Source organism: Oryzias latipes, chromosome 2 (assembly GCF_053564925.1).
Source record: "Oryzias latipes strain Hd-rR chromosome 2, Olatipes_Hd-rR_3.1".
Classification (NCBI taxonomy): domain Eukaryota; kingdom Metazoa; phylum Chordata; class Actinopteri; order Beloniformes; family Adrianichthyidae; genus Oryzias; species Oryzias latipes.
The window spans coordinates 7456263-7477231 of NC_136238.1; the positions used below are offsets into that span (position 1 = coordinate 7456263).

General features: G+C 40.7%; 1 long non-coding RNA gene across 1 annotated transcript in view; it reads left to right on the forward strand.

Moving 5' to 3' along the window:
• Positions 1–20969, forward strand: part of LOC111949229 (uncharacterized) — a 170050-nt gene that overhangs the window by 28224 nt on the left and 120857 nt on the right. The window contains exons 2-5 of the long non-coding RNA XR_002875247.2: positions 6639–6943; positions 7572–7654; positions 14562–14693; positions 15023–15070. This is a non-coding gene — a long non-coding RNA (uncharacterized LOC111949229). The remainder of the gene's footprint in view (positions 1–6638; positions 6944–7571; positions 7655–14561; positions 14694–15022; positions 15071–20969) is intronic.

A 20969-nucleotide genomic window follows, 5' to 3' on the forward strand; every position in this document is an offset into this window, starting at 1 on the left:
ACAAAAGTGAACTCGCTGAAGTTTTGTTCGTTTTTCTGTTATCTAAATCCGAAATGTCACTTAAAAAAATGTTTTATTTATTTTTGGGAGGTTAAATTGTTTCATTGGAATCTTTTGCTGTCAATGATTCCTTTGTGCTCCATCACAAACTCTGAGGGAGAACTCAACTGTTTACCTCTGATTTCATTAAAAAGAATAGACTGTTCGATATTTCTGGTTGTTTTGCCTCATGACAGTTAACAGTGAGCACAGTAAAAGTTACACTAACCCAATGAATCATGGGAGATGTGGTGAATAAACAGTGGCACTGGTACCACTCATGTCTTCAAGTTTCATTAGACCCCGCAAGACGCTACACCGCTAACCCCAACCACAATCTTTAGCTGTTATTTTTGTTGGTACTAAGAGACTTTCAAAAATTGGCACCAGGAAGTGAGTACGCTAACCGCATCTGATTGGTTAGACTGACGACGTATTGATAATGCCTCTAAGAATGATTAGTCGAGACAGCGTAACCCTTGTGCTATCTTAGATGACCCCCCCCTTACATTGACGTGTTCCCCCTACCATGACAAAGGTGGATAAAGGTGGAAAGATTTCATGTAATCCATGGACACCAGTGAAGATCACAAATCATTGAAGAAAAAAGGTTCAGAGCACTGTCTAGTGGGTCTAGATGACCCAACTCCCAATGTTAAAATGCCTAGGATAGCACAAGGGGGGCGGACTTTTCCCCCAAAAAACAGAGCGATTGGCTAAAGTTGCGGCTCAATTGCGGTCCATAACCAGTCAATTTGAATGTCTTGAATGGGAAAAAAGTATTTTATGATTTTTCCTATTCCAAAACTGTTCTGTGTGAAACCTAGACATGTTTGGATGAACACAGACCTGAAATTCTGCTATGGTAAATATCTTTTAGATCAGTGAAAATGAATAACGTCCCACGGCACACCTGACCATCTGTCACGGCACACTACATTGGTTGAAAACCAGATATGGCTCATTAAAAATGTCAAAACAAAGTGAGGGTTGGCAGTGAACAAGGGAAAGGAAACGGTGAGTGCTACAAATGGCATTCCACTGTCTGCTGGTGTAGATAAACACATTAGTGTGTCCAGTTCTTCATTTATTGACCTGTCGTTCCACCCTATGGCGGCACGTTGATGATCCCCCGACAGATTCATGATCTCAGCTTAGACAGGTGATTGCTGCCCTCATAAACACATGTTTTCAGCACAGATGTGTGTGTGTGTGTGTGTTTGGAGAGGCAGGTGCAAAGGTACGAATACCAGGAATCTAGTAAATACACACTGTGCGGTCCCTAACATTTGCACTTAATGGAAGGGGAAAGATGTCTGCACAAACAATCAGGAAGTAGTCATCCCCCAACATTTTTGGCTTTTGTGAGTCAGAGTGGGAGCCATGCATGCTCAGCACGTCCACATCCTAAAACCTTTAACTCCACCTGTGACTTTGTTACCTCACTGCTTTTCTTTGGGAGTCTAAAAAGCTAAGGAGTACAGGCACCCATCACCACAAACCTGTCACAATAAGGTGTTTTTACCACCGGACACTCTGGATTTTCACTCTGCATCCAACTTTACATAATTTGCTTCAAGATTTATTTTTATTTTTATTATTTATACTTTATTAATCTGTTTGGGAAAAATTGCAGGTAGTCTGGCCAGTATAAAAGTTACACATAAACCTTTCAGGTTCCACCTTTTTGCTTCTGTTTTATCTTTTTGGACAATAATAAGCACTTTTAAGGTACAATGAAACAAAGCAGTCATATTTCATGTTATGATTACACTACCCAGAATTCCCAGAGGGGCCAAGCGGCAGTAGGCGATTGGTCAGAGGGGTTGATGGGAAGTTTCTCAAGCAAACTGTGCTGTTCTTCATGTTTGCCTCTTTTCCCTGCAATAATCAGCCTTTGCTGAGTGAACAACACAACTGATAGGTCAAACTTTATTGGAAACACATAAACTACAAAACAATACTGTGGCTTTTTCACTTCAGTACTTTGAGGCACAGTACCTATCACTCTGCCAGGCTCCTGACCATAGGACTGCTTCAACAATCCATTGAGCGGTGTAGCTTTGTAGTTTACCAAAGTTGTACTTAAACATCTAGAGAGACTTTTGAGTGCTGTGTACCACAGAAAATTGGTAAGAACAAACAGAATTCGTACAGAGGGCGCACTGTTGATTTTTGAGAAAATGTAACATTGAAAGTCAATCTTATGGTCTGAAAAAAAGCCGGTATGTGTCAGAGGGACAAACATCCAAAAGTCCGATTAATCTACTTTAGGAACATTTGCTTTGTAAAATGATTTTAGGGAAAGATTTGCACAGACTGAGTTTGATTTTGTGAAGAACTCCCCCTTTAGTTAGTTTGCTTTTCACCATTTAAAAAAAGAGCAGACCACAAATAAAAAATGTAATCACCAGTTCCTCATGTGGGGGACTGTTGCTAAAAGCAAACTCTGACCAGGAAGGGAATATGCTCAAAAAACAAACAAACTCCCCACTGCTACCACTTCTCTGACTGTCAGTTAAGGCTAAACACCCTTACCTCCAGACTACAGAAACGCTACACAAAAATAGTCCAAGCATTTTATTTTTATTTTTACTGCGTCATTCTCACAATTGTTATTGTTTTTGGCCTGCAGTCCATCTCCATTTAGACCAGGGATAGGCAACTTAAAGCCTTGAGGGCCACATTCTTGCATGTTTTCCAACATCCCGTGCTCTGGCATGTTCCAGTTGGCTGGATACACCTGAACAAGGTAATCATTCATGAGTAGGATTTGGATATCTGGAAATCATGCGGACACACCGGCCCTCGAGGCTTGGATTTGCCCATCCCTGATTTAGACTGTCGCTGAACCACACCAGGGTTCACTTGCAACTACATCTAGACTTGTTTTTGTCGACAGCAGATGAGTTTTCATGGCAGTCAATAGAAGTGGGCTATCCAAGCAAACTACCTGGGGTGAGTAGCAAAAGGCTCAGTGTGAAAGTATCCTCAGTGTTTTGCTACAAGTACTCTAAAGTGTTTTAATAAGCCCCAAATTCTTAATTTTGTACTTTTAAAAAACCCAAAAATAAGCCCTGCTCTTTGTTTATGCCCATCAGAAAACCCTCAACAGATTTGGGCTAAGATTAACTTTTATCTTTGAACTTTTTAGATGAATGAAGCTTTATTTCTTAAGCACTTTACTACTCCTTCAGGGTACCAAAATGCTTTACAAGAACACAAAGACATGAGGGAGGTGTGCTCATCTGGATTTTCCAGTCAACAGTCATGCTGCAGCATTCTGGACTAACTGGAGGCGGTTCAGTGATTGTTGAGTGACACGCTGAATTGCAATAATTTGTCCGAGAGGTGGTCAGGTCCTGGATCGCAGTTTTGAGATGACTGTGACCCGGTGAAGGCTTCGCTTTAGCTTAAAGGCGCAAGTGATGGAAGCTTAGTTTGGCAAACAGTGTCACACTGAAAAACAGCTGTCAAAACTAACCCACAGATTGTGTCACCGAAAAAAATGCTTTCCGTTTTTTGACACTAATACAGAAAGTTCTGGCTCAACTTCTGCCTAACATGGTCAACACACTCAGTTAGAACATTCTGTGAGATCTTTTTTACCAAACTGAGGGGTAGACACATCTGCAGATCATCTTCCCACCAACAATGAAAAGTGACTTTATGACAGGATCAAGCGGCAGCAGAGATAAAGAAAAAAGAGCAGGACCCAGGATAGAGCCTTGCAGTACCCCACAGGACTGAGGAACCTCAGCAATCCTAACAGAAACATTTCTACCTATTGTATAGGACTTGAAATCCCTCTGGTTTATATTTTTAGTTGTCTTAGTGCTAGCAGAAAATCCCACAGCATGATGCCACCTCGTCTGTGTTTTGAAATGAAATGATGCCATTTTTCCCCCTTCTGTCCGGCAGTTTAGCAGGGGCAAACTCTTTAGTTTTAGTGTGACAGTGGAGGTTTTCCAAAGGTGTAATTATATAAACCACTTTTTCAAGACATCCTTTGATTTAATTTGTATTGATAGACACATTTTTTTCTCAAAAAAGCTGTAAAAGATAAAAAAAATACTTGATGCTTGTAGCTAAAGTCATTCAACTGCTGGTTTAGTGGATTTCTACAGAAAGGACAAAACTTCGCCTCTGCCCTGCGCTCTGCTTCCCTTCGGTACCCACACCCGTCTCATCCAAGTCTGACCACACCATGTGACCTCTTCTCAGAGTTAATATCTCGCCCTGTTTGGGCGCTTCGTCTCGACATTCAAATATTTAGATCAGTCTCTGTCACTGAAGCAGAGGTTAGACTTTTTGTGCAACACAGACGCTTTTTTCTGGTGGAAGGAATTTCCTAAACTTGAGCAAAGTCTGGTAGTTTCTCACATGAGAAATTGCTGCAGCTGGAAGAATCCACTACAGATAATTGCTCTGATCTGCTTAGACTGGGATACTTGAAACTCGAATTTGTGGTTGTGTTGGACAGCTTTTAAAACCAACATGTTATTTTACACACCCACTGTGTGCTACTAGCAATAGCAATAGCATAAAGATTCTGCTTTTTTGGATCCATTTTGTTTAATGATCTAAAAAATGATATAAGGTCGTGTCAGTCATAAAAAATACAAATTTACAAGGAAGGAAACAAAGAAAAAAGTGGCAAATTTGCTTTTTTTTTTACCCTGGAGAACGCAATAAGGATTTTCTTTTAAAGTTAATTTAACAAAATTGAGCAGCAGCATTTAAACGCAGCCAAAAGATGAAAAACAAAACAAAAATACAATGGCCAAATCTGACCCAGTGGGTTCTCCAGGGTTAAAAGCTGTATGGTTTTATCTAAAGTGGATTGAGTCACACTGATTGACACACTGATAAACAGAAATAATGAGTTCCCCCTAAAATTGAATCCTATGAGCTTTTTACTTTGATTGTAATTTTATAATGAAAGCCCCGCCTGGTCCTTTCAGGGCGGCCAGGCTTGTGGGTATCCTGTCGGCTGTGGAGCTGTGGGGGCGCGGTGATCTCTGGATTGCTGGGGTCGGGTGGCGGGGTGCCGGCTGGGTGGTGGACGTCTCATGGGTTCTCGGGGCCCTGGCCTCGTCCTTGGCCCGTGTCTCGGTGTCCGGTGCCCGGTGGCCCCCATGGCTGCCGCCTGGTATGGCTATGCACGCCTGTCCTGTGACCTGGGGTCCCAGACGCCGGGTTCGCCTATAGCTCTCTGCGCCGGGGGGGCTGTAGGGGGGCCTCCTCTGTACCTGGCTGGGTGGGTCCCGTTGCCGGGGGCGCTCTTGGCCTAGGGTTCACTTCGGCAGCATGCATGTATCTCCACCCCCACGTGCATGTGCACACTGCCACACTGCTCCCTGTCTGGTTCATCCCTCCTCCTAACCCACAGTGTATTGATGGACAGATGTATTCCGCTCATCTTCGTGTCAGAATTTCACCTTTGATGTAATATTTGTCGTCTCAGCAGATCTGGTATAATTGTTACACAGCTTAAAATAATGACTTGTTCAAATCAGTGCTTGTATCCCCCACTTTCTCACCTCTCTTCCTTTTACCCCCCCCCCCCCCCCCCGTCTCACATCCCCCCCCACTCTGAAAACACTCTGGTTTCTTGAAGCTATACAACCTCTTTTTGTGATAGTAAAACCTGTCCAACACAAAAGGCCTTCAGCTCTAATCTGTTTTCTCAGTTGTTGGACAGAACAAGTTAAAAAGGAGAAAAAAGCAGAAAACAAAATCTTATAATGAAAGCCCATGACTCAATTAAATCACGGCAGATGATTCACTATAATCGCAGCGAGGACTTAACACACATGGACGCCATCATTTTAAGTCCTACCTAGACAAACGTCGTCTGGAAAAAAAAACCATTTTGGTCATAAAGACGGTACATTAGGTATTTTTAAACTTTTTTGTAACTTTACTGTCAGAAAATAAGGTCACTGAACCCATTTTTTCCCAAACAGTTTGAAAAGACCCAGTAAGGCTGTTTTGGAGCAGGTCGTCAGTCCCTGACAATCAGAAGACTAAATCTTTAGTAGATCCTTTCGATTTTTACTAATTTAAAAGATTGTTTCCAATCTAAAAGTTGTCTGAAATTAACTTTGGGCAAAATGAGTAAACAGTAAAGCAAGCACAAGGAAAATGATTGACAACTGTTATAACTCTTTTCATTCCAAATATTTCGAGGTAGTGTTGGATATTAAAATCAGTCCCAGGCTAAAGCTGGATTCACACCACATGTGAATCGCACATCAGTGGAGGCCAGTTTCAATGTTAAGTCAATGTACAGATCCAATCAGCGGGATTTGAGACAAATTTGGACAGCGCGGCCAGAGTTCAAATATTTGAACTTTGGCTAGGTTGTCATGGTGCCTCTGGCAGTCTCTCCTCCCCCTCCCCTCTCTGCTCTGCTCTACTGATTGGAACCAGCTGCGGACACTCACGTCAAATACCACCTGCCTTCATAAGAAGATCCAGCCCCAGCATTCATCGCCAGTTCGTTGCTCCTAATGGTGCTTGGTCTGGTCGCCAAGTATAATCTTGTCTTCAAGTTTTTTCATGTTACTTACCTCGTTTTGTCGCCTCACTCTCAGGTCCATTTGCACGAGTGTCCACCTGGAACAATCCTCTCCAAGAGCAGCCACGCATTACTCCAGCCACGCAACGACTCTCGCTTCGTTTTCGTATCCAGTCACGACAAAACTCCTACTACGGCAAGACTGCTATCATTGCTAGCCATCATCCAAGCTACGAACTCTGAAGACTCTTTTACCTTTCCCATCTGGAAAAATAAATCAAGTTTGTTAACTTATCTACGTCTGAGTTTTCTTCCGGGTTCCAGCATCTGGGTCTGCTAGTGTCGTGGGTCCCTCAGTCAAATAAAGGCAGAGGAGCCAAGGTGAGAGTTTTCTTTCTTTAATTCAAGAACCATGAGCACTACAACTGCTCCATGCACATCAGCACATGACACCCTTCAACTCTCTCTTTACATTTCCTGTGACTCTTCCTTTTAAATGATAAGCCCCTCCTACTAGGCGTTGCTCTTCAATAGTCTCAGGAAACAGTCTTACATTGTTTTAGCAAGACCTAATTAAACATACAAAAATAAACAGTGTGGGTACAGTGTGGTACCAGCTGACGGTGCCACACCGTCACAGCTACGTCATACATATCATGAGAGAGGTCAACCAATCAGGGACTCTTCTTTGGGCAAATGCGTTTTTAATGACTCGATACAAATCCGATGGTGGATTGATGCAGGGGTTCCGGCCCTGAACTCCATTTTCTTTCCCTTTCGGGGTGATTGGGCTACCTGAGTCTGTTTCGGCTACTGATGGGGAAAGTGGGTACCCGGCCCCCGGGTGGTGAGCTGGCATACAGATATAGAGCCGCTGCAGCCTGGGGAGGCAGCCAACTCGGGCCTCCTAGAGTTTATGATACTTTTCTTATTTTCATTGAAACAAAAAATTTAAAAAAGTCCCCTGATTTTATTCTGGTTTTTGGTTTTTCCTCTTGGGTCAATGCAGGACAGCAAGTCGTCACACTGGGTCACAGAGACACGGAAACAAAGACCCAGCTCCCTCAGCAGGAAGCAACCTCACCGTACTGGGTGAGTCTCTGAATGATGTCACAAACCCAAACATAGAGACAAAATGGCCGATTCTTTTGTAGAGCTCTTCAGAATAAATTAACCTGATCTCTCAGCATCATCCACGTCTTTCATGTATTGCAAATATGGTATACACGTCCACGTAAGGATCAGGCGAAAAACATTTGGCAGTAGCTCCACACGGATCGCATTCAGTGTGAACACAGCTTCTTTTTATTGACCATCAAGTTGTAAGACTGTGGAGTGGAGAACTGTTGGATGTCCAAGAACAGAACCCACTCCTATCTTCAGAAATAAATTGTATTTGATAGCATTTAGTTTAGTTTTTGTCATCATCAGGGTTTATAGATTTTGGTTCTTTACCTCAGATTACCTCAATAATAATCTCACCCAACAACATGGTTCCTGGGTTTACAGGGTGTTTGAATCCAACTGGTATACAAGTAATTTGGATGACCTTTGAGAAGGGATTTAGAGGGGAAGCTGGAGTGGGAAATGGGGAGAACCAAAGGACAAACAACTGAATTGTGGTAAGGAGTTTTCAATTTATAATTTCAAACAGAAAGACATTCTTCCTCTGAAGGGAGACTGTAAATCATGGTGGAAACATTTTTTTCCTTTACATCAAAAAAGGTTGGTTGTGGTGATTTGGACTTTTGGTTTGGGCGTCTTCTGCCATCCGACGAGTTGTTTGGAGAAGTGGGGAGATCTCCCAGTTAGTTTGGGAACACTTCCGTGTCCTCTTGAAGGAAGAAAATGAAGTTGAGGACAGAAACGTTTGCATCAAAAATGAAAGATTGTAAATTTAAGATTTGTTTCCATTGAATAGAAAAACCAGATGATTTTGTGATGAAACTGTGAAGTTGGATTTTCAAAAAAATTGTTTAATGACCACCAAAAACATCTTCACCTTTAAAGACGCTCTCATAAATATGTCTGTGATCTAATGTTTTCCTAATATTGGACAAACAAATGTAACTTCAAGCCCTTTTTGCTGTAATTGTAACCACACCCCTCTTACACAAAGACTGTCGTCTTAGCCTGGAGGTTTTACTGTGCTGTCACGTTCCTTCTGACACTTACAGGTGGTTGGAACAGAAGCCTGAGGGCGAGCATGTTTTGTAATAATCTTGTTCAACACGTTTCAACACATGTTTTGTTGGGCATAACTTTTATTTTTTTTCTTTCTGAACGACTGTGTGAATTCACTTGGAGAGCTTCTCAGCGTTCTAGCTTCAAAATTCTCGGTAGCTCGTCGTTAAATATTCAAGAGGCGCGGAACCCAAGATAAGATGTCTTTGCCAGCAAGCTGGTATTCATTAGAGCTTCTGGAAGGGCAAAGCGTTGACTCTTCCTTTGATAAAGGATTTGTGACTGACTGTCAACGGTTAGAAACCCAATTAAATTAAAGTTTTGTTTGTACCATGTTCTTTTAGCAGGAGTAGACGAAAAAAGAAAAAGCCTTCTGAAAAAGCTTGTAGCAGTGACATAGATGCTACAAACGATGGCCCACCAGCTCTCTGCTCCGCTCCATTCTGATGCATCCACTGGCAGATAAATAGATCCCTGAATGTCCTTGTTTTCCTTGTCTGAGCTGGAATCTGGATCTGAACTGTACGGCTGGACAGCTCCAATATTGCTCGCCATTTTTGTTGCACCAGGTTGTGGTTGTGAGGGGCCTGTAAGCTAATGGAAGAGACTGCAAACAGATGGATGATGGGAAATGGGGGTGGGCCACAACTCAGAGGCAAGTTTGTGATGGACTCTTGCTGCTCTGCAGAAACTATGTCCTAAAAAGTGTCACAAGTTATTGGAATTTAGCTAAAAACGACCATAATCACAGATAAAAGGCCACTGGGAACGCTTTGAAAGATGACTGGAGTGGGACTTTAAGAAACATTGAGCAACACCAACGGTCGGGTTCATGCCTGTTTAGAGTTTTTGAGCACAAGTGAAGAGGATTTCATGTCTTGAAATGTTAACCTTTATTGTTAAAGTCACAGGAAACAACAGCCAAAGCTTTAGTCACATGCACCCATCTGGTGCGTTATCCGTACTTGTGCTCCAGGTTTTTGGGTTGTCCGGGCCCATGGAGGGTCGTGGAGAGGAGCGGCTGGATCTTAAGGGGAGCACAGCTTTGTCTTGCAGTTCCCTTGAGGCTCATTTGGCCACCTCAAGGAACGTCACAAATTATTATAAATTAAATAAAATTTTAATGCGTGTGGTTAGTGTATCGTGAAGCATTTGTAAGGCTGATGGAAGTTGCATACATGTATGACGTACGGGTGATGCTGTTGTTACGCCACACTTGTTACCTGTTGATCGTGAGGTGTGAGTACCGGTGACTCAGTGACCGCGGGCAAATGCCGGATGTACGGATGGAGATGTGTTGCATCCGTGCCTGAAGGACGCCTGTATGATGCTGAAACAAACTCTGCTCTGATTGTCTAATTTTCTCTTTTCTAACAGTCACGCTAAACGCAAAGAGTCCGCACAGATCACATGAACAGCACTAATGGGCTCCTTGCACAAGATTGGGGGGAGTTCATACCACATGCCTGAGTCTCACCCATTTCACCCTAACTTACCCTTACATCTTGTAGAGTTCCCTATGACCTGTCACCTGCAGGATGTCCATAGAAAAAAAAAGAGGTCTATGAACATTTTTGCCCATTTTTCCCTTGCAGACAGCACGTATCCACCCATAAGGGCGGTTGTGACTCAGGCTTAAAGAGAGCCCCCACCTCTTCGGTTGAATTTAAGACACAAAACCTTCAGCGGTGACTTCATTCAATGGTCATGTGTGGAGTTTACGAGCCTTAATCCAAGCCACAGTTGAGATTCATTAAGCCACCTCCTGCAACTCTCAAGAAATCTCTTTGTCCGGAAAAAAGAACATTTTCCCTAAAGGCTGATTCAGGATGAAAATACGACACCATCAAACCCCAAGGCTAAAAAAGAAACACCTGGTTAAATACGCCAATGCTTAAAGGATCAAACCCAAAAACCCTATCCATTCAGCACTGAGGTTATGCATGAATAATTCTTGCCATGTGAGGTTCTGGAAAAGCTCAAACCTCACATTAATGCTGTCAATGTTACAGCAATTAAAAGGATAAACTGAAGATGTCAGTGAAACCTATACCCTAATATGTTTTATTCACTCAACAATACTTTAGAAAATTTAATCAAACATCGTCAGGAAAACTTTCTGTCCACAACGGTCAAATTCTGTTATATTTAAAGCAAAATAAAAACATAGTATTAGCTGGGACCTAATGGTATTTCCCACTACCATCCCTTTGTTCCACAAACACATCTTTCATTTGCACTGGAGATTAGATACTAAAGTAATACAGTTCTCTGCTGCACAGGCTTAGACAGACAGCCACATTGCTGCCAGGTTGCAGGAAGTATGCAGAGATTTACGGTCAGCCGTCGCCATGCAAGTTTTTCTTTAGCGTCCTCCAGTGATGAATTATGCAGACACCTGCTGTCCTCTGGCACCTTTCTGTCTCCAATCAAGGCGCTCCCCATGGCCAGAAAAACAGGAACTTCAGGGAATGCAGAGTTCACTTTGTACTTGACAATTTCTTTTCCAGAATTTTTCATTGGATTCCCTCTTAATCCTGGGATTAAAAAAATCTATAAATCTACCAAAGCAGATCTAAGTGCACCTCAAGTCTGCTGCCTTTATTGTTATTATTTTTTTTTTTTTAGATAAAATCTGGCGTCAAACAACAACCGAACCGAAATATTAATCAAGGGGACTACTTTGGCTGCACAAAGTTCCCTAAAAATAATGCTGACCTTGTTTGTCACTTGGCAATTTTCAAGGTTTCTCCTTGAAAATCCCTGCTCAGACTTGGGGCCTCCCACCTATCTAAGACCTTAAAAGCCACTGAAGTAACATTAGCACACAGTCAAAAGGTCAAAAATGGCTCTTCTTGGCATCTGTGACTCTTGTGCTTGTGCACACAAACGTACCTCTGCAAGAAGCAGCTAACTACAGCCATCAAGTTGTGATTAGAGGCTTTGACACACGAAGGACAGATCTTCCAAACAAAAGCATTTTTTGAATATGCAAGGAGGTTTTGTCTGCTTGTTAAGACTTAGGGCTTCAGGCAAACACCAAATAACAGAACAGGTATATTTGTCTGGAATGCTTAGCGCAGACAAGCCCCTGGCTCCAACCTGAAAGCACTCAAGTCTGTGGAGTCCGACAGGCAGACAGAGGTGGGAGACAGTGGACCCAAGCCTCACAAAAATGTTGCTCAACCCTGACAATAGCAAACGCACCGTGGACCCCTCCTGAAACACAATCCAGAAATTCCTCCTCTTCAAAGCACTTGCAGTTGTGGCATACTGCCATCTAGTAAAAAATAACCTTTTCTCCAAGTAGATCTCTCGAGGCTTTGATCAATTCAGAGAGGGTCTTTCCACTTTTTATGTGGAAAACAAAAGTACATAAATTACTTTAAATTTCTCAATTTTGACCCATCCTTCATTGGAAAACAATTTCAGTTTAACAAGCCATTCAGTGCTAAATAGATAGAAGTTGCCAGTCTGAATTAAGGTTGTAGCAGAAATATTTACAGCTATACAAGTTCCAAAAAATAATACAAAAGAAACACTTTGTGATCAAACCCAACACTAAGCAAAGCATTTTGTTATTACTTTACTTTATAATTACATATTAAACTAAAACCTCTGACAGGTGAAGTCAACTCCGATATAAAAGCTGAATGAGTGATGGACCAATGGAACACACTGGCAAGTGTATGGGCAACTCATGTTTTTTTATCATCTTATCAAAACCTCAATTCTGGTGTTTATCATTCAATGACAGCGGTGGTACAGCATGATGTCATTGTTTTCTAAAGCTAAATTAGTTGATGCTTGTAGAAGAGCCAAATGAAAGGGTGGGATTGAAGTCTGAAAACGTGGTAAGTTGTTAAATATTTTTAAACAGAACGTAAAACCTATTGTTGACAAACTAAAGCCAGGAAGTAAACATAAGAAGAAACCAATTAGAAATGTGGGTTTGGGTTGTGCACATCACTCCTGTCTGCTCATCAACACAAAGGAAAGACTGCTACAGACTTGACTGTGAAAATCTATTGTCTTCCAAATAGACTAAGTAGTCACAAACTGAAACCAGAAAATACAAAAAAGTAGAAGAGACAAACTTAGTATGATTTGGTGAATAGTAACCATATACAGTAAGTTATGGTAAATGGTGTATACCTGCACAGTGCTTTCCTACCTTGTTTGAAGACCTCAGTCACATTACCCCATGCACACCCACATTCACACACTTATGGTGACTCTGCTGTCAAACACTGGGGTCAGCCTGTAAACACCTGGAGTCATGTGTGTGCCTTGCTCAATGACACTGACACATGTCGTTGAGCAATGACACATGACACATGACACATCCATTCATCCATCCATCCATCCATCCATCCATCCATCCATCCATCCATCCATCCATCCATTTAGGGTGACAGGGTTGCTGGAGCCTATCTCAGTCCCTGTTGGGTGAAGGCAAGATCTCCAATCAATCATAAATTACACGATTTTAGGATTAACCAACTGAACTAAAATAGGAAAGAAGAGGAATTGGCAAGGAGGAAAGGATGAAAATGCAGCTCAAACATGAAAAAACCAGAGGCATATATAAACAATACAAACTGAACAGACAATCTCTACAGTCAGTTATTGTTTTTGCATGATGAAGGTGAAGCCTAGAGATTAGCTCACCCGCTTACAAAAGAAGAAAGAATTATACTGTGATTAGGTTGGACAAAGCCATACTTAAGGTTACTCATGTGTCCACCAACCTGCCAATCAAAAACACCACAGATTTTACCTCAATAAAAATTGAGATAGCTATTAAAAAAAATTATGAATGAAAGATAATATAAAATTAAAAAAGATTTTGACACTGGGCTGAGTGTATGATTATTGAAATCTCACTTTTTACTATGAAAGTCTTGAAAAAATTGCTTTCTTCTTTTTTCGGTGGTCATTTGAAGAATTGCAGTGTTTGGGACTTTCAAGGTTTGCACCAAATGTCATCACAGAACAGTGGTAGCTGGATCAAAGCATGGATTTCCAAAAATACAAATAGATCAATCAAACAAAAACAAACTGGCCTCAGCGACATGCTTTCAAGCAAAAACTTCCAACAAAAAGTTTATGTAAATGTGTGTTTTGGCCTTTTGTGTTCAAAACTCTCACGTTTGGGCTACCGTAAATGCACGGCTATTGAATGTGCATTGAAAGTTAAACCAGCTGAACTTTGAACAATCAGGGACAAAGATGTGGTAGTGATGATGATTACCCTCCTTTTTAATTTGAGGAAGTGACAACCATCTGAAAACTGATTATGAAGGAGAAATTGATGATTGGAGTTTGTGTCTGTCTGGAATTCTATGACACCAAGTCTTTCATATATCTGTATAGAGCTGTGACAGAAAAAGTCTGGAGCAAGATTTGCAATGATTTGGAACCAAGCCTCTTCCAACTGTTTATACATGAGTTGATATCGGGTAGCAACAGTCCAGTGTGAACACCATATGCTAAAAGTGCGTTCAAGACCATGCTCTTAGCATGGTCCTGAATGCACCACATGTAGCCGAGGGGATCTTCATAGCCTTTTTTTCTGCTCCATAACTGGTTATGTCACAGTATCAAGAGCTATCTAAACAGAAATGGGGTAATTATCTAGGACAACAAGGATAAAAGTTGGAGAATTACACCAGGTAAAACTAATATATATAATTTAAACCCCAAATTTTATACATATATCTTTTATTTTTTATTTTTTTACAAAAACAATTACGTTTTCAAAAAGTTTATTTCCTCTCAAGATTTTCCCTCTTTTACAAATTTTTGTCCCTAGTGCATTGTTCCAGCCAATCACCGACTGTTGCCAGGGTAAAGTGCAAACAGAAAACACGTAAATTAACCAATCAACAAACAGCATCTGAGAGACACAAGCTGCTGTCGCGATTACACCAAAAAACATCGTCAAGTGAGTAAAACCTCTTTTTTTGCAGTTATTTACGTCTGTTATTTAATTAAATTCGATAAAGGAAAGTTTTATAAAGTACTTTATGAAAATAATCTGGGACCAGATAAGCGTGTCTTGACCTAACACGGTAAATTTTCGCTAAAAGTTGCTAAAATGGCTAATTTAGCTAACCGGAACTAGCTGCTACAATGCATTTTTCTGGTTTAATGTTGTTGGAAAGAGATTATCTGGACTGTGGTGGTAGTTAAAGACGGCCCTGTTTAGCATTCTTGAGACATGATTTATCATCAATTACAGGACAATAAAACATGTACATATTTTAATTACAGCACCCTCCAGAGGTTCACCAACAGCAGGAAAGCAAAGCCATCAGCCAGGTAGGTCATATCCTGTTTTTTCCACTTTGTTTAGCTAACTTCATGAACTGTAAAAAAATACAATAAATAAAAAAATCAACAACAGTTGTGCATAGAAAGCATTAATAAAATAAATATAAAAACCCTCTGGTTTTCTTTAGATGTAAATATATTTAGATAAAATGTTAGATAAGTTCATTACTGTGTTAATAGTGATAAAAGTCTAATGTGTTACTTTAAGACATAACAAGCAGAGTCCTGCTTAAATGAACGCAAACAGAAACTTAATTTAACAAACTGAATCTTAACATCATAAAAGTAAGGAAGTTATCATATATATGGTTATATACCCGTAAAATACATGCAACCAAAAACCAAAATTTACCCCTGGACGAACTTAAAATACGTGTGGAAACATCGATATGTTTCTGTGTCTCATCGTTGTGGTGCTATGAGATTTTTTAAAGACAATTCTGTCAAGGAAACTACAAGGTCGCTTTTAGGGACGCCTGCTGCGTAATGAGACACAGAAAAGCATGTAAGAAGCGTTTTCAGCGGTGTTAAAATTAAAGTTCTGACAAATAAACAGCTGGACTTTTTTTTTTCTTCTGTCTGATAACATGACGATCGTTGCTTTATTTGTGTCCGAGGCTCACTCTGTTTACGTCAACTACGGTGGCCATTTTGGTTCAGTTGTCCCGCTCCGGGAACGGATTGTATTCAGACTGAGGAATCTCAGAGCGATCCGAAGCTCAGTCCGATTGGAAACGAACCAGGACCACCCCCAAAGACGGGTTAGAGAGCTGTTCCTGGTCCTGGACCAGGGTCCGCTTGTGTGTATTCAGGCTGAATATTTGTTCCAGATTATCAGGGGAAACGAACTCTGGTTCACTAAAAGTGGACCAAATGTGTCCAGTCTGAAAACACCCTTAGATTAAATGCTCTTAAAACGTCCAGTTAATTAAATTTAGTGAGTTCAGTTGCCCCCGCTGAGGGATTTGCCTCTCCTTTCCTTTGGGCGGATGTTTGACAGGAAGTGGAAAGGTTCAGGCAGCCTCTTCCTGCACCAACCCATGCCAGCTCAGTGCAGGCCACCGTGAGAAAAACAGACTTCAACATCCTCCCAGATGAAGATTCAGTCTCTCAATTCCCTGCTGGGGCCAAAAGGAAAAGAAAAAAAACTCCTTAGAAATCTGTGCTGTGAATCTGACTGTCTGCAAGCCAGACCAGCTAAATTCAAAGCGTGGCTCCTAAGTTGAAGGGTTGAAAAGAGCTGACTTAAAAAAGCTGATTGCATTGTGGCGAAGAGTGACTTCGCAGGGTAAGAAGTAAGCTGGAAAACTGAGTAATAGAGGAGGAGAGCTGAAGCAGGGGGAGGAAGAGGGGAGGTTTAGCGGTGAGGGTTTCCCTGATGAAGCACAGCTGACACTGCAGTCCTTGCAGCTCTTTCATGACAAGCCTCACCACATCAACCCGTTGACTTGTATTATTCAGCCTTCCTCAGCTCAGGCCCACACACACACTGCTGACCTGCTGCACTGTGCTGCTCTGCCAGGCGAACGCCTCTCCTCACATGCACATTCCCTCCTGCAGGCAGGTACAGCCACTGTCTGCTGTTAACGCTGGGATTCATGTGTGCGGTTTTAGGACAGATCAGATAAAGAAGCTTGTTTTTGTGGTGGCCACATCTGTGCTTGTTCTTTTTGACAAAAAAGCAGGAATGTATTGAATTCTCCTATATTTTATGTTAATAATTGTCGACAGTTTTGGCTTAACTCTTTAACTCTTTAACGCTGGAGATGTCGCTGGTGACACCGAAACAACACACAGTCTTTGACACAGTTTGACCCCTTCAAGTGTTTACGTGATCAACATGATTTGGCTGGTTCTGATGTGGAGAAAAATGGATTTGTAAATCACATTAACGCCAAAAATGACCTCAAAGCTGCTTTTCCCCCCAAGACAGAATCAGCTGATTTACATTTATTGCATAAGCACTTCACTACTGTATAGGCGCTTTTCTCAGCCTTAGAATTATGTTAATTACACAAATGGTCGAACACTTAGGGTAGTTGAAAGAATGTTGCCACTGGAGCTGCTGGTCTGGTGTCAAATGGTTAAAAATGATAAAATAAAAACAATCAATTTTATCTCTTTAGCACCTTTCTTTGAACCCAAGGTCGCCTGATAAAAAGTTGGGACGTAGATAAAGCAGGAGTTAAAGATATACAGTTAGAGTTGTGTATTAGAGCCAAAATATTGTGTCAGGTGTTGTATTTTCTAGTGGCAGCTTGTTTCAGGATGCACCGCAGAATATAGATTCAAAAATTCTGATGCAGGTAGAAATTCTTGCTGCACAGCTCAATTTTTCAAATATCTGAATTTTGGTTTACATTTGTATCGTGTCGACTAATCAGAAAAAAACCAAAAAAAAACACCCCAAAAATCGTCAAACTTGGTCAAGGAAGTATAGAATTACTACTAATAATCAACCCTAGGGCTGCACGATATGAGGAAAACATGCGATATCAGTGATCAATATTGCGATGACGATATAACTTGCGATAAATGAACAAATAGCAAAAACAACACAAACATTTCCATTTCACTGCAAAAGTTTAATTTAGATAATAGTCAAAATACCTTAAATTAGTCTTAAGGGATTTTTAAAAATGTATTAAATAGTACAAGTTGCCATAAGATTGTTTTTAACATTTAAGGTTTACCATTTATTGCGATTTTCACCAACTTTTTGCGATATGGATATTCCACAGCTTGAAATCGCAATAACGATAAATTTGCGATTAATTGTGCAGGCCTAATCAACCCTGTAGTGGGATAGTCTCTGCATGATCTTGTGAACCGAGACGTGGCGGCATACTTGCCAACACCTTTGAGAAGCACTTTAAATAATGAAATAAAGCTAATCATCTCTCTTTACGTCTTCCATATCGTCCACAATGTAGCAATGAGGCTGTTAAAAGCTTTTGATGCTAGCTCTTCCTACTCGCCAATTTACGTCAGGTTTACGAACACACTTTTGGACAAGAGCCTTGCAGCTAAATTGGCATGCATCAAAACAGAGGCAGTGGATGCGTAATTGTTGCATGAATTGATTTTGTTTTGAATGCAACATGAAAAAGATAAACAGAGTAGTTGACCCCAATATTTACAATTTGGTTAACAGCTTCGGTACCAATAGATCCAGTTTGCAGAGCCCAAATCCATATACAGACATACATAATAATGTTGGTTACAGTCTTTTGATAAAAAAACCCCCAAATGTTCACTTTAATAACTCAAAACAAAGTTGTGAAAAGTTAACCAATGAAAACGTAGGCATGTTGTTTTATGAAATTATTTGAGAATGCAAATTAATGAAACAAGTCTGAGTAAAGAAGGATGGTTAGCTTAACCTAATGCTGTATAAAAATAACATAAATGTCCTTCTGGATTGAAGTTCTCCACATGACTCACAAGACAAAACTGATTACATGGAATGGACCTTAAGTACAGGTGATGATTCATCAGGTTGCTTTATTATTATGGATAAATAGCACTAAAACCCTCAATCTTTGTTGAGAAGGGTTTTGAATGAGTAATATTTACCCTCAACTCACATTTTTGTGCAAGTCATGCTCAGGCCACAAGTTAAAGATGAAAAACTGTGTTTGAGAATAGCTCAATGTAAAACCTTTCATTGTGCAACAACCAGCACAGCAGTTATTAGTCATCTTTTTAAATATGACAGAATGTCAGCTGCTTCTTGTGGGACTTGGCTGTTGAGGGGGGGCATTTTAGACTAAATTATTCTATGGTTTTGTCTTTATACAATCATTAAATGAATTACTTAAAGTCATTTGTCAGCTCTGTTTACAGTTAGCCATACCCTTGTCTTTGGGGGTCACAGTGGTGCATTCTGGGAATTTTTAGCTTGTACAAAAAGACAGGGTTATGGACGGGGTCTATTAAGGCCACCAAGTTAATAGAGGAATAGTTTCAGGTCCATTTCAGACATTAGCGTTGTTTTTACAAGTTACTTAAAGCTTTTACAGTTGACCTTTTCACCAACCAATCAACAGATTGCTTTGAGGAGTTTGAATGACAGCAACAGAAATGTGGCATCAACTGAGAGAGACAGTGTGGACTTTTTATTTTTGTGACCAAATTTAGGGCTGCATCCCCGTACACCTTGGTGTTTCCAATGTAATTATGGTTTTACTAGCCATAAACTTTGTTGGTGATAGCTAGATCTAAAATTCCTGTCAGATGTTGTGTTCACCTTATTTTTTATATAGGACCTCAAAATTATAAAAAAATACTATGTGGCCTTTTGATCATCAGTTTTTCACAATAACTGTCAGTTTAATCTGTTTAGTTTTTGGGAGGAGGCTGCTATTGGAACATCCCATGTTGGAACACAAATAAAGTTGACAAACAGATTGACTTCTTTATAGTAAATCTACAAATTGGTGATCTTAGAAACTGAAGAAGAAGGAAACCTTTCAGGGTTTTTTCACATTCTCCTGGAATTGAAGCGAACGATCTTCTTTCATGTTCTCCTACTGTTCCTTTACCGTTTAACTTTACCACTCACTCTTCATGTCCAGACCTACACACTCCTACACACCTGCAGCTGCACCACAGGCACCCCCTAACCTTTAATTTCATCATAAGCCTTCGGAGCAGTTGGCCCACGTTTGGAGACAAGCACAGCCTGTTCATTAACTCTATTATAAAGCGTTAAAGAATAGTGGGGGGGGGGGTTAATGGGATGACGACAGCAAACTTTGACCTCAGCCTGTCTTTGAGTGAAGACTTTAAACGCCACTGTTAGGTTTGGAGGCTGACAGGAAGACGCAATGAAACACAGATGCTCTCTCTCTCTCTTGTTTGGATATTTATTACTAACAGATAGAAAAGCAAGAAGGCAAAGTAGCAAGCTGGAATTTTATCTGCAAAAACCTTCAGCTAATGCAGCACAAATGCTAGAAATGAGTGTTTTTACTTAGTAGAAATGAAGTGGAAGAATTTTTTTTCTCATGTATGTGCTGCTTATGCAGAAAAGGAGGTGGGATGATAAGCTCTTATTTCTGCAGAAACACATGTGGCAGGGGAACAGGAGTTAGGGCCAGTCTATTTGAGAACATATTGTATTAGGGCTGCACGATATGAGGAAAACTCGCGATATGAGACATTAGTGACCAATATTGCGATGACGATAACTTGCAATATATGAACAAATAGCAAAAAAAGCAAAAACATCATTTCCATTTCATTGCAACAGTTTAAATATTACAATCCAAATGACCCTCTTCTACATAGGCGGCGAACATCTAACATAAAAGGACTGATTGGTCAACATCATCAAGGGGTCCATCCAATTGGTCAAATGCAAAAATGGATTTACATGATTGATTAAATACTTCAAACTGCCATAAGATTGTTTTAGAACATTAATTGTAGCCGTTTATTGCAATTTTCGCCATATATTGCGATATGGGTATTGCACACCTTGATGTCACGATAACAATAAATCTGCGATATATTGTGCAGGCCTAATAAATATATACATATATTTTTTAGTCAAACAGTTCAGAGAATGAAGCAAGAGTCCACAAAGATGGGCAGGGACGCACACGAAATAAGATCTGAGATGCACACACCAGTTTGTTTTAAAGGAAACAGTTTTGCCTGAATGTGGGGCTGAACAATACGTTTGGTAAAAGAAGACGTTTCCTTTTTATGAAGAGCCAGAGCCTCACATGCAAACAACGTTACCTAAAGTGGAATGACGGAATAGACTCAGGGGGACAATCAAACTTTGCCCTGGAAGACCTGCCCATCCATGGGTGACGGAGCCAGTGAGGTCTGGGTGGAGGCCTGGAGGGTGTGGAGCGAGGAAGCGGAAAGCTTGGAA